Consider the following 14,098-nt stretch of genomic DNA (forward strand, 5'->3'; position numbering starts at 1 on the left):
AGAAGCAGCATGACTTAGTGGAAAGAGCCCAGGCTTGGGAGTCAGAGGTCGTGGGTTCTAATCTCACTTCTGCCACTTGTCAGCTGTATGACTTTGGGCAAGTCACTTAACTTCTCTGGGCTTCAGTTCCCTCATCTGGAAATTGGTGTTGAAGCCTGTGAGCCCTACATGGGACACCCTGATGACCTTGTATCTACCCCAGCGCTTAGAACAGTGCTTGGCACATAGTATGCACTTAACAAATGCCATTATTCCTATTATTATTATTATTATTGTTATGTGCCAAGTACTAAGTGCTAAGGTAGAGACAAGATCATCCTACATGGGGCTTACAGTCTAATCCTCATATCCTGTCTCACAAGCCCGCAACCTCGGCGTCATCCTTGACTCCGCTCTCTCATTTGCCCCACACATCCAATCCATCACCAAAATCTGTCAGTCTCACCTTCACAACATCACCAAGATCTGTCCTTTCCTCTCCATCCAAACTGCTATCACATTAGCATTATTCACGAGAAGCAGCGTGGCTCAGTGGAAAGAGCCCGGGCTTTGGAGTCAGAGGTCATGGGTTCGAATCCCGGCTCGGCCACTTGTCAGCTGTGTGACTGTGGGTAAGTCACTTCACTTCTCGGGGCCTCAGTTACCTCATCTGTAAAATGGGGGTTAAGACTGTGAACCCCACGTGGGACAACCTGATTCCCCTGTGTCTACCCCAGCGCTTAGAACAGTGCTCTGCACATAGTAAGCGCTTAACAAATACCAACATTATTATTAGTACAATCACTCATCCTATCCTGACTGGATTACTGCATCAGCCTCCTCTCTGATCTCCCAGCCTCCTGTCTCTCCCCACTTCAGTCTATGTTTCACTCTGCTGCCTGGATTATCTTTCTTCCCAGACTGAGCCCCCCTTTTCCTCTGTTCCTCCTCCTCCCACCATCGCTCCAACTCCCTCCCTCTGCTCTACCCCCTTCCCCACCCCACAGCACTTGTGTACATATGCACATATTTATTATTCTATTCATTTTTTAAGGATGTGTATATGTCTATAATTCTATTTATTTTGATGCTGTTGATGCCTGTCTACCTGTTTTGTTTTGTTGTCTGTCTCCCCCTTCTAGACTGTGAGCCCGTTGTTGGGTAGGGATTGTCTCTATCTGTTGCCAAATTGTACTTTCCAAGTGCTTAGTACAGTGTTCTGAACACAGTAAGTGCTCAAAAAATATGATTTAATGAATGAATAAGGAGGAGGGAGAACACCTAATCCCTATTTTCCAGAGGGGGAAACTAAGGCACAGAGAAGTGAAGTCTTAACCAAGGTCACTACTTCCACTACTGGAGCTGTTTAGACCTTGGGTATGGTTTGAAGCTTATAATTGAATAAAAACAAATTGGGCAAAGAAGTCTCTTACAATTAGCCTAATTAAATATGATTGGGAAAAGAAAGACCTCATTTCCAGCTTCCTTTTCAGTTCTTAAAGACCAAGAGAAAGGCTTCAGTGACTAAAACTGACTACGTCAGGAAGACTTGCTTTCAAGAGGCTGTGAGTTCCTTGTGGGCAGGGCTCGTGGCTACCAACTATATTGCCCTGTACTTTCTGAAGCATTTAGTACAGTGCTCTGCACACGGTAAGAGCTCAGTAAATGTCATTAAAAAAAAGAGAACGCAAACACCCACATCAAGCAGAAACTCTTGACCATTAAAGCTTTAGATCACTCAGTCAGCTCTCTCCCTCAAACATATCTTTGTTCCTCTCCCACTCCACCCCACCCTCAAAGCCTTATTCAAGTCACCTCTCCTCCAAGAGTCCTTCCCCAACTAAGCCCTCTTTTCCCCCACTCAAGCACTTGATAAATAACATCATTATTATTTTTGGATAAATTCAGAGGATTTTTATTAGGACACAGCTGAAAACTGTCTTTCTGTTGTTGCTGATGGTTTTTACTATAGGAAACCTGATTAATGTATCATCCTGTCCTACTGAATTATCATCCCTCTGTAGCCTTAGGCGAAATCACCTCACTTCTCTGCCTCAGTTTCCCCATTTTTAACACTTCTGTAAAGTCTGCCTATGGATGTAGCGACAGTGTATTTGTCTATAAAAAGGTTTGAACGTCAAAATGACATAGCATTCATTAGCACTACAGTAAACTAATTAAGCAGACCATGCGATAGCCAACTCTGAGATTACAGCCCATCACCGTAATTACCCACTGCCTCAGTGGTTCCACAACTCCTTTTTGGCTACCTATCCCTAGGGTAGAATTCACCCAAGGAAACTGATGATCAAAGTCCAGAGTCTGTCTCTGGGGGTCCCCAGCACTGGCAGAAGACCCTGAACCAAGTAATAGTGTAATTTCTCCAAGTCTCATTTGATGCAGTTTGGATTTTATGTTTCTATATATGGTGCCTATTTGAGACAGAGAGAAAGAGAGAGCACAATCTGTTCAGCTGTCCAATCTCTCAACCAATCTATCATATTTACTGAGCACTTACTGTGTGCAGAGCACTGTACTAAGCACTTAGGAGCATAAAATATAACAGCGTTGGTAGGCCCGTTCCCTGCCCATAATGTGCTGACAGTCTAGACAGTCTAGAAGGGTTCAGTTTGAGACGACTGATAAGTGATAGATTTTTCAGCTTGTTCAGGTGTGATATTAGACCAGAGCGAGGCTAGCAGGCAAAGAACATGCCTTGATGTCCTGTTGTATTCGTTACCCACAATGCCCGGTGCTGTTTCAATTTCTCCCTTTGGGGGCCAAGATATTTCCTCTGCTCCAAGACAGTCTCCCTATTTCTGTGGGCTGCACAGCAGGCTGGTCTGTCTCCTGCTGCTGTCTCCCACCCACCCACCCACTGCTCTACCCCATCACTGGAGATTTGGAGGCATTGTGTCTTTGGAGGATTAATTGCATACACCCTGTTTACAGTCACTTTATGGTGACCCACTCAGTTAAAGGATGGTGTGCTGAACATCACATGGAGGCCATTGGCCTGACCATATGCCTGCACCTTATTTGCTATCCTATCCTGCATCCTCATCAATCAATGGTAGTCTCCTCCTCCTCTTTCTCCTTCCCTTCTTCTCCTTCTTCGCCTCCTTCTTTTCCTTCTCCTTCTTCCTCTTCTTCCTCCTCTTCCTCCTCTTCTTCTTCTTCTTCAAGCATTTACTTTGTGCAGAGTGCCTTCGGAGAGTATAATACCACTAAGTTGGCAGACACACTCACTGAGTCCGTTGTTGGGTAGAGATTGTCTCTATTTGTTGCTGAATTGTACTTTCCAAGCGCTTAGTACAGTGCTCTGCACACAGTAAGCGCTCAATAAAGATGATTGAATGAATGAGCTTCCAGTCCTAATATTCAGTATTGCACGTAGATGTGGTTGGTGGAACTTCTGTGGGAGTTTAATATGACGTCAGGGCCGGGTCAAGCCATAAGGAAGATTGGCAGGTTTTGTGCTCTATACACTAGGCCAAGCTGCTGTAAGAAGCTGTGTGGCCTAGTGGATAGAGCCCGGGCTTGGAAGTCAGAAGGCCCTGGGTTATGATCCTATTTCTGCCACATGTCTGCTGTGTGATCTTGGATAAGTCACTTCATTTCTCTGGGCCTCAGTAACCTCATCTGTAAAATGGGGATTAAAACAGTGAGCCTCAAGTGGGTCAGAGAAATTGAACCCTTCTAGACTGTCTATACCGTCAGCATGTTACAGGCAGGGAACGTGCCCACCAACTCTGTTATATTTTATGCTCCTAAGTGCTTAGTACAGTGCTCTGCACATAGTAAGTGCTCAGTGAATATGTTAGACTGGTTGAGAGATTGGACAGTTGAACAGATTGTGCTCTCTTTCATTCTGTCTCAGGCACGCTCCAATCTGACCCAGTTTGTATCTACCCAGGCACTGTAGTATTCAGCACTGGGCAGATACAAACTAGTCAGATTGTAAGCCTGCGCACTGAGTAGTAAGTGCTTAACTGATACCAAAAAAAAAAAGTTGGATAACATTACAATTGTCTTACAACCCTTCAGTTGGGTCTCAATCTAGCCGCCACACTGTCTTTATGCCTCCTAAAGGTTGAATCATCCGTTTAATTATGCTTTCTTTCTCTTTGTCTAGCTCTGCAATAGAGAAGCAGCATGGCCTAATGGAAAGGGCATGGAGCTGAGAGTCAGAGCACCTGGGTTTTAATCCCTGCTCCACCACTTGTCTGCTCTGTGACCCTGAGCAAGTCACTTGACCTCTCTGAGCCTCAGTTTTCTCATCTGTAAAATGGGGGTTCAATAGCTGTACTCCTTCCTATTTTGACTGTGAGTCCATGTGGGTCAGAAACTGTATGGCACTTACCCCAGTACTCGGGAGATCGAAAGTGATTGACAAATACCACAATTATTATTGTTCTGCCCTTCCACTTTCTCCACCCTCCCATCCTTTCTCCCCATCTTCTCCCCTCCCCCTTCTTCTCCCCTCCTCCACCCCCTCATCCTCCCGCCTTCCCATCCCATCTGGCATGGGGAGAAGGGCTGACTTCAGGGGTAAGAAGACCCAGCTCAGGATACAGCCAGTATGATATTCAATCGGACGATTGTATTTGATGGTTTATTGGGGTCAGAGGTCTGACCCCAGACCGTTGTTCCTGGTCGCTGATCTTCTTCCCCTCAGGTGGCTGTTCCACTGTGGCCTCCCTCAGTTGCCTCTAGGGTGGTCTTCGTGGTGGAGGGAATCTACCCCTTTTCCTCCTTTGGTTGGATGTTGGCCACTCTGGGAAGGATGGGAGGGTTCGGTGCGGGAGTTAGAAAGGCACAAATAAGTTGGCTCGATTTTTAGTCCATCCCCTCTCTTCCCCCACCACATTCCCCTTACACCCTCTCCCCTTGAAGTACCCAGATGAGTTTCTTAAAGTGTGGAAAACGTCAGGAAGAAAAGCTCACCTCTCATCATTCTTCTATTTTTTTTCTCTGCACATTTACATTTGCTCAATGTCAGCTTGGTTGCCTGCTTCTGTCTTGGCTGGCACTGGCTCCTCATTCTCATCCTCCTGGCCATAGCTGTCGGTGTGTAGCTTGGCTTGGCTCTGACTGACCCAACTGTAAGCTCAATGTGGGCAGGAAATGTGTCTGGTATATTTTTATATCGTACTCTCCCAAGTGCTTAATACAGGACTCTGCACTCAGTAACCACTCAATAAATACCACCGATTAATTGGTTAAACTGGACCTTGGTGGAATGATGGATGAGAGAGGGGCCTCTGTGATGTCATTTCCTATGATATCCCTCTTGAAATCGCCAGCCCTTTAGCCCCTTACCATCCAACCCTGCCACCTTAAAATAAGTGTTCAGTTTGGGAGGGAGAAGAGAGGACATGGCCACATATGGAAAAGGGGCAAAAGCCAAAATGTTTCTAGGGCCAGCAGCCTCCCGCTATCGCTTCTGAGTTCATACCCATCTGCGGCCCTTACACGTGAGTCTCTAGTCCATTGGACATTTCATGATCTATTGTAATTTGTTGAGCTATTCCCTCTCTGATCCTGGTTCTTCCCTCTGCTCCCAGCATCTGTATAAAATTTTCATCTGCCTGTCTCCCAACCACATAGGACGATGCTCTGCCCACAGTCAGTGCTGAATGAATTCTATTGTTTGATTATAGTCATTATCATGTACAAGTCAAACCCCCTATAAAGGAATGAATTGGGGTCAGGCATGTTAATCATGATGGTATTTATTAGATTCCTGCCATGAACCAAACACTGTGGTAGATACAAGATAATTAGGTTGGACACAGTCCCTGTCCCAGACAGGACTCACAGACCAACAGGAAGAGGGAATAAGCATTATATCCCCATTTCACAGATGAAGAAACCAAGGCCTAGAGCGCTTAATTCACTTGCCCGAGGCTGCTCAGCAGGCCAGGGCATTTCTAGGACTAGAACCCAGATCTCCTGACTCCCAAGCCCTTGCTCTTTCATTCAGTCATATTTATTGATTTTTTTCCACTAGGCCACACTGACCTGCTTGCATGTGAATCCTGAACAGTCTGTCTAAAATAACAAATTTTTGTACAATCCCTCTGACAGCAGGTCCTGTCTACAATGATGTCATACCAGAAGAGGTGGATGCAGTTTTGCCTCAAAATTACTGATGTACCTACATGCCTAGAGTGCTCAGCGGAAGTCACCGATTTTAGTCAGTCCATCAGCCAAATGGTCATGACAGGAATTCTTAGGGGGAAGGTCACTTCAGGGCTATTAGAATTGGATTTCATTTGCGATGACTTCTGTCCGTAAAATTCCCCCACCGACTGGGGAATAGTCATAAAGTAGGAGGCTGAAGGAATCAATAATCATACCCTCTCCAGAGAAAATTCTCCTTCAGACTGTAGGCCATTCCTGGGTTTGGCTAATTGGAAATCATTAACAATAACCATAATCCAAAACTGGTGATCTGCTGTTTAGTTTTTATAAAGACATATTTTTTTCCTTCCAGTTACTTCGTTTCCGGGAAGTCTTTCAGAAACGGAACTGGTGCCGGGTCATTGTGTCCATAGTCAAATCAAACTATTTCCTGAGTGCCTACTGTGTGCAGAATACCGTACTAAGCACTTGGGAGAGGGCGATAGAGTAAGTAGTCATGAGCCCTGCCCTCAAAGAGTTTACGGTTTAGTCGGGGAGGCTGACACTAAAGGATATTAACAGATAGGAGGAAGAATAGAGTGCATAAGATGCCTAGGTAAGTGCTACTGGGAGTTGTGAGTGAGTTGGGGGATAAAAGGTGGGAAGGTGAGAGATTAATCAGGGAAAGCCTCATGAAGGAGGTGTGATTTCCAAAGGGCTTTGAAGATGGGGCAAGCAAGGTTCTGCTGGATATGGAGGGGGAGGGAGTTGCAGGCAGGGGGGAGGTAAAGCATGGACAAGCGGTTGCGTTTGTTTTGTTTTCATGGTATGTACATATCTGTAATTGTATTTATTTGTATTGATGTGTCTCCCCTACTCTAGACTGCAAGCCTGTTGAGGGCAGGGAATGTCACTGTTTATTGTATTGTACTCTCCCAAGCGCTTAGTACAGTGCTCTGTACACAGTAAGGACTCAATAAATATGATTGAATGAAAGAATTTGTTAAGCGCTTACTATATGCCAGGCACAGTACTAAGAGGTGGGGGAGATACAAGATAATCAGGTTGGACCCAGTCCATGTCCCACCTGGGGTTCACAATCTTAATTTCCATTTTACAAATGAGGTAATTTAGGCAGAGAGAAGTGAAGTGACTCACCTAAGGTCACACAGCAGACAGATAGCAGAGTAGAGGTTAGAACCCAGGTCCTTCTGACTCCCAGGCCTCCGCTAGACCACACTGCCTCTTTTCATTGAGTGCTTACTGTGTGCACAGCAGAGCTGGTAGAAATGTTCCCTATCTACAGTGAGAGAGACATGAGCGCAGCATAATAATAATAATAATAATGGCATTTATTAAGCATTTACTATGTGCAAAACACTGTTTTAAGCACTGGGGTAGATATGAGGTAATCAGGGTGTACCTTGTAGGACTCACAGACTTCATCCCTATTTTACAGATGAGGGAACTGAGGCCCAGAGAAGTGGCAGAAGCGGGATTAGAACCCACAACCTCTGACTCCCAAGTCTGGGCTCTTTCCACTAAGCCACGAACATAAAGAGTAGGTTGCTTCGAGAGGAATGAAGCATGCGAGCTGGGGCAGATCAGGAGAAGAGCGTGAATCGATAAGAGGGATAGAGTGGATCAAGTTCCTTAAATCCAGTGGTCAGGAGTTCCAGCTGGATGGGGAGAGGAAAGGGCAATCATTGGACAAATCATAACAATCATTATTGGTAATTGTTAAGTGGTTACTATGTGCCAAGCACTGTACCAAGCGCTGGGGTAGATGCAAGATCATCGATCAATCAATCATATTTACTGAGCGCTTACCCTGTGCACAGCACTGTTCTAAGTGCTTGGGAGAGTACAACACAACAATATAACAGACACATTCCTTGCCCACAACAAGCTTACAGTCTAGAGGGGGAGAAAGAGACTAATATAAATAAATAAACTAGTATGTACGTAAGTGATGTGGGGCTCGGAGTGGGGATGAATAAAGGGAGCAAGGCAGGTTGACATAGAAGGGAGTGCGAAAAGAGGAAATGAGGTCTTAGGGTCTCACATGAGGCTCACAGTCTAAGTAGAAGGGTAAGCGAATATTAAATCCCCACTTTGCAGAGAAAAGTAAGGAGACTTGTCCAAGATCACACAGCAGATGAGTTGAGGACCTGGGATTTGAACCCGGGTCCTCAGACTCCCAGGCCCGTGCTCTTTCCACTAGGCCATGCTGCTTCCCAGTGTGCAGAATTCCATTAGGGACAATGGATAGTACACAGTTGTGGAACTGGGGTCCCTCAGCCTGGCTCAGGTCTCTGACAAGACCCAAGAATTTCCAGTCAGGTTGAAAAGACCCATATTGGTGGTATCTAGACTGTGAGCCCGTTGGGTAGGGGTTGTCTCTGTTGCCGAATTGTACTTTCCAAGCGCTTAGTTCAGTGCTCTGCACACAGTAAGCACTCAATAAATGTGAGTGAATGAATGAATGAATGAATGAATGAATGAATGAATGAATGAATGAATGCCCACTCTTTGAAGTCTGCACCCTGCCAGCTTCCCCAGCAAAAGTTGGCCCCTACACTTGGCTGGCCTAAATCCAAGTGATCGACCTGAAAAAAAAAACTGCTATGGAGGAAAAAACAAATCTCTGGCATAATTACTCAGCTTTCAACTTGACTGTGACTTTGCTTGTCTAGACACAAAGTGCAAGGCCATTTCTCTCCTTCATTCAAGACTGAGTCCACATGTGAAATAATCCAACACCCTCTGTTTGGAGGATGTGTTGTGTGAATAGATTCCAGATGATTTTTTCACACATCCATCTAAGGACCTTTAAGAAGGCACATCAGGGAAGGACTAAAGGTAAAGCAAACCCAATGAACGGAACGGAAGACTCAGCTTCGGATGTTTGAAATGAGCGCGCAGCCTGGAAACCTGTTCTGTAGCTCTTGAAGGAGCCTCAATTATGCCCTGATAATTTTGCAATCAACACTTCCCCTCCCTCCATTCAACCGAGGTGGAGTCTTAATTGGTCCCTTTCCTCCACCTGCCACTGCAGTTTAACATAAGCCACAGAGTAGTCCTGGGCCCTTCGCTGTGATTGACAGCTGGGAACCTGCACTAGGCCAGTGTGGAGGAGGCAGGGTTCATACTGAACCCCGGAAAGCAGTGTGGCCTTATGGAAAGAGCACAGGCCTGCGAGTCAGAGGACCTGAGTTCTAATCTCGCCTCCGCCACTTGTTTCCTGTGTGACCTAGGGCAAGGCAGTTCACTTCTCTGTGCCTCAGTTTCATCAACCGTAAAATGGGGTTTCAAACAATACCTGTTCTCCCTCCTCTTTAGACTGTGATCCCCGTGTGAGACAAGGCCTGTGTCCAACCTGATTATTGAGTATCTTCTCAGTGCTTAGAACAGTGCTTGAGATGTAGTCGGCTCTTAGTAAATACCGTAATTATTCATTATTCTAGCAGCACAGCACAGGCTATAACACTGTGGCTATTCCCAGGAGGTAGGTAGGTAGGTGGATAATAAGGATCGGGTGGGCTGACAAAGACTCAGAAAAATGATATGGCCAGGACCGGCCTGGCTCTTTGAGTGCAGTTCCTTGTTCTGTGCTTTTCTCCTCATCTAGGACAGTACCACGACAAAAGAAAGACCCTAAATAGCAGCTGAAAAGGCAGCATCCGGTTCAGTCGGCCTGGAGTATTCCATTTTTTGAGAAACTCTGAAGAGCAAAAAAGCTGCGGACCACACTGATAAGCAAGAGTCAGATAAGCTAGACGGGGGTTGTGATGGCTACCATTCATTCCAGTCCAGTGATCTTCCTTGTTTTGCAGTTTGCGGCCATTGTTTGGGAGATCGATGCTGATGACACGGGTAATGTCACGTGACTGGTTCCCAACCAGCTTTCTAAAACTAATCGAATCTCGACTGCTGAGACACCAGGGAGAAAACAGTGGCAACAGTTCTATGGGCCAAAGTTTTTAGTGGAAGAAATCAGTCAGAGGTTTAGGGGAACAACAGACTGCCCGAGAGTTGGGACCGACAGTCACGTGTTTCAGAGTCAACCCTCATGGAAACCGGACCGACGCCCGAGAGGTCATTCATTCATTCAATAGTATTTATTGAGCGCTTACTATGTGCAGAGCACTGTACTAAGCGCTTGGGATGAACAAGTCGGCAACAGATAGAGACAGTCCCTGCCGTTTGACGGGCTTACAGTCTAATCGGGGGAGACGGACAGACAAGAACAATGGCAATAAACAGCGTCAAGGGGAAGAACATCTCGTAAAAACCGATGGCAGCTAAATAGAATCAAGGCGATGTACAATTCATTAACAAAATAAATAGGGTAACGAAAATATATACAGTTGAGCGGACGGGTACAGTGCTGTGGGGATGGGAAGGGAGAGGTGGAGGAGCAGAGGGAAAAGGGGAAAATGAGGCTATAGCTGCGGAGAGGTAAAGGGGGGATGGCAGAGGGAGTAGAGGGGGAAGAGGAGCTCAGTCTGGGAAGGCCTCTTGGAGGAGGTGATTTTTAAGTAAGGTTTTGAAGAGGGAAAGAGAATCAGTTTGGCGGAGGTGAGGAGGGAGGGCGTTCCAGGACCGCGGGAGGACGTGACCCAGGGGTCGACGGCGGGATAGGCGAGACCGAGGGACGGCGAGGAGGTGGGCGGCAGAGGAGCGGAGCGTGCGGGGTGGGCGGTAGAAAGAGAGAAGGGAGGAGAGGTAGGAAGGGGCAAGGTGATGGAGAGCCTTGAAGCCTAGAGTGAGGAGTTTTTGTTTGGAGCGGAGGTCGATAGGCAACCACTGGAGTTGTTTAAGAAGGGGAGTGACATGCCCAGATCGTTTCTGCAGGAAGATGAGCCGGGCAGCGGAGTGAAGAATAGACCGGAGCGGGGCGAGAGAGGAGGAAGGGAGGTCAGAGAGAAGGCTGACACAGTAGTCTAGCCGGGATATAACGAGAGCCCATAATAGTAAGGTAGCCGTTTGGGTGGAGAGGAAAGGGCGGATCTTGGCGATATTGTAGAGGTGAAACCGGCAGGTCTTGGTAACGGATAGGATGTGTGGGGTGAACGAGAGGGACGAGTCAAGGATGACACCGAGATTGCGGGCCTGCGGGACGGGAAGGATGGTCGTGCCATCCACGGTGATGGAGAAGTCTGGGAGCGGACTGGGCTTGGGAGGGAAGATGAGGAGCTCAGTCTTGCTCATGTTGAGTTTTAGGTGGTGGGCCGACATCCAGGTGGAGACGTCCCGGAGGCAGGAGGAGATGCGAGCCTGAAGGGAGGGGGAGAGGACAGGGGCGGAGATGTAGATCTGCGTGTCATCTGCGTAGAGATGGTAGTCGAAGCCGTGAGAGCGGATGAGTTCACCGAGGGAGTGAGTGTAAATGGAGAACAGAAGAGGGCCAAGAACTGACCCTTGAGGAACTCCAACAGTTAAAGGATGGGAGGGGGAGGAGGCTCCGGCGTAGGAGACCGAGAATGATCGGCCAGAGAGGTAAGAGGAGAACCAGGAGAGGACAGAGTCCGTGAAGCCAAGGTGAGATAAGGTATGGAGGAGGAGGGGATGGTCGACAGTGTCAAAGGCAGCAGAGAGGTCAAGGAGGATCAGAATGGAGTAGGAGCCATTGGATTTGCCAAGAAGGAGGTCACGGGTGACCTTAGAGAGAGCAGTCTCGGTAGAGTGGAGGGGACGGAAGCCAGATTGGAGGGGGTCTAGGAGAGAATGGGAGTTAAGGAATTCTAGGCATCGATTGTAGACGACTCGTTCTAAGATTTTGGAAAGGAAGGGTAGTAGGGAGATAGGACGATAACTGGAGGGGGAGGTGGGGTCAAGAGCGGGTTTTTTTAGGATGGGGGAGACGTGGGCGTGTTTGAAGGCAGAGGGGAAGGAGCCCTTGGAGATTGAGTGGTTAAAAATAGAAGTTAAGGAAGGGAGGAGGGCAGGGGCGATGGTTTTAAGAAGGTGAGAGGGAATGGGGTCCAAGGCGCAGGTGGAGGGTGTGGCACTTGCGAGGAGGGAGGAGATCTCCTCTGAGGATACTGCAGGGAAGGATGAGAAAGTAGGGGAGGGGGTCGTTGGGGGGGAGGGGAGAGGCGGAGGGGTGACTTTGGGGAGCTCAGACCTGATCGTGTTGATTTTCGTGAGGAAATAGGTGGCCAGATCATTAGGGGTGAGAGATGGGGGAGGGGGAGGAACAGGGGGCCTAAGGAGAGAGTTAAAGGTCCGGAACAATCGGCGGGGGTGACGGGCATGGGTGTCGATGAGGGAGGAGAAGAAGCTTTGCCTGGCAGAGGAGAGGGCAGAGTTAAGGCAGGAAAGGATAAAATTGAAGTGTGTGAGGTCGGCTTGGTGCTTGGACTTTCGCCAGCAGCGCTCAGCAGCTCGAGCATAGGAGCGTAGGAGGCGGACGGAGGAGGTGATCCAGGGCTGTGGGTTAGTGGAGCGAGAGCGGCGGAGGGAAAGGGGGGCGAGAGAGTCGAGATGAGTAGAGAGGGTGGAGTTGAGAGCGGAGACCTGATCGTCGAGAGTGGGAAGAGAGGACAGGGCGGCAAGGTGAGGCGAGATGCTATTGGAAGGACGGATGGGATCGAGAGAGCGGAGGTCTCTGTGGGGCAGTAGCGAAGATTTGCAGGGGGAGGGAGTGTGAGAGATGAGGCAGGTGAGAAGGTTATGGTCAGAGAGAGGGATTTCAGAGTTGGTGAGTGAGGAGATAGTGCAGCGGTAGGAGATGACGAGATCGAGGGTGTGACCGAGTCGGTGAGTGGGCGCGGTATGGTGGAGGAGGAGGTCGGCAGAGTCGAGGAGGGATAGCAGGCGGGCGGCAGAGGAGTCGTCGGGTACATCCGTATGGATGTTGAAGTCTCCGAGGATCAGAGTGGGCAGAGAGAAGGAGAGGAGGAAGGTGAGAAAGGGGTCAAGGTGGTTGAAGAAGTCGGAGGTGGGACCGGGAGGGCGGTAGATGACGGCGACAAGTAACTGGAGTGGGTGGTAGAGGCGAATGATATGGGCTTCGAAGGAGGGGAAGGAGAGGGAGGGGGGAGGAGGGATAGTGCGGAAGCGGCATGGGGGCGAGAGGAGGAAGCCGACGCCTCCTCCCTTACCGGTGAGTCTGGGGGAGTGGGAGAAGGAGAGGCCTCCGCTGGAGAGAGCGGCGGCGGAGACCGTGTCCTCGTGAGAGAGCCACGTTTCCGAAAGGGCGAGGAGGAGGAGAGAGCGGGAGAGGAAAAGGTCATGGACAAAAGGTAGCTTGCCTGTAATAGAGCGGGGGTTCCAGAGGCCACACTTGAAAGTAGCTGTGGGTGCAAGGGGAGGAGGGGGGGAAGGGCGGGGGGAGGGGAGGGTTTGGATGGGAAGGAGGTGGCGGGGCCCTGGACGAGGAGAGGGGGATGAGGGGTGGCAGTGGGACGCTACACCGGTCACGTGGTGCAGAAGTCCACCCTGGGTCACCTGAGCCTAGGACGGGTAGCTACAGGGCTGGGGAAGGGGAAGACCAGTGGACAAAGCAATGCAGGATTCAGGCTGAAAGGCCAGGAGGGTTTGACTGCTCCCTTTGTCCCGACTATTTCTCCCCCAAGGAACCGGAAAGCGCAGAAAAAGACAACGTGAAGCAGAGTTGGATAACAGAATCCCATTGCTAACTAAAAGCACATCCAGCAGATTCAGATGCCAAAGAGAAGATTCAGAGAGACATATGTGAATGTGTCAAATCCCCATGTAACTCAGCAACTGGTTTGCCAAGATGACAGTGCCCTGGGTATTACTAAGGATTCCCTGCAAATTATCTCATCTTCAGCAGAAGCAGCATGGCCTAGGGGCTAGTGTGTGGGCCTGGGAGTGAGGAGCACCTGGGTTCTAATCCTGGCTGCACCACTTGTCTACTTTGTGTCCATGGGCCAGTCATTTCAATGGGCCTGAGTTACCTCATCTGTAAAATGGAGATTAAGACTGTGAGCCCCATTCTCCTCTTCCACCTCTATGAAAAATA

Source organism: Ornithorhynchus anatinus, chromosome X1 (assembly GCF_004115215.2).
Source record: "Ornithorhynchus anatinus isolate Pmale09 chromosome X1, mOrnAna1.pri.v4, whole genome shotgun sequence".
NCBI lineage: Eukaryota > Metazoa > Chordata > Mammalia > Monotremata > Ornithorhynchidae > Ornithorhynchus > Ornithorhynchus anatinus.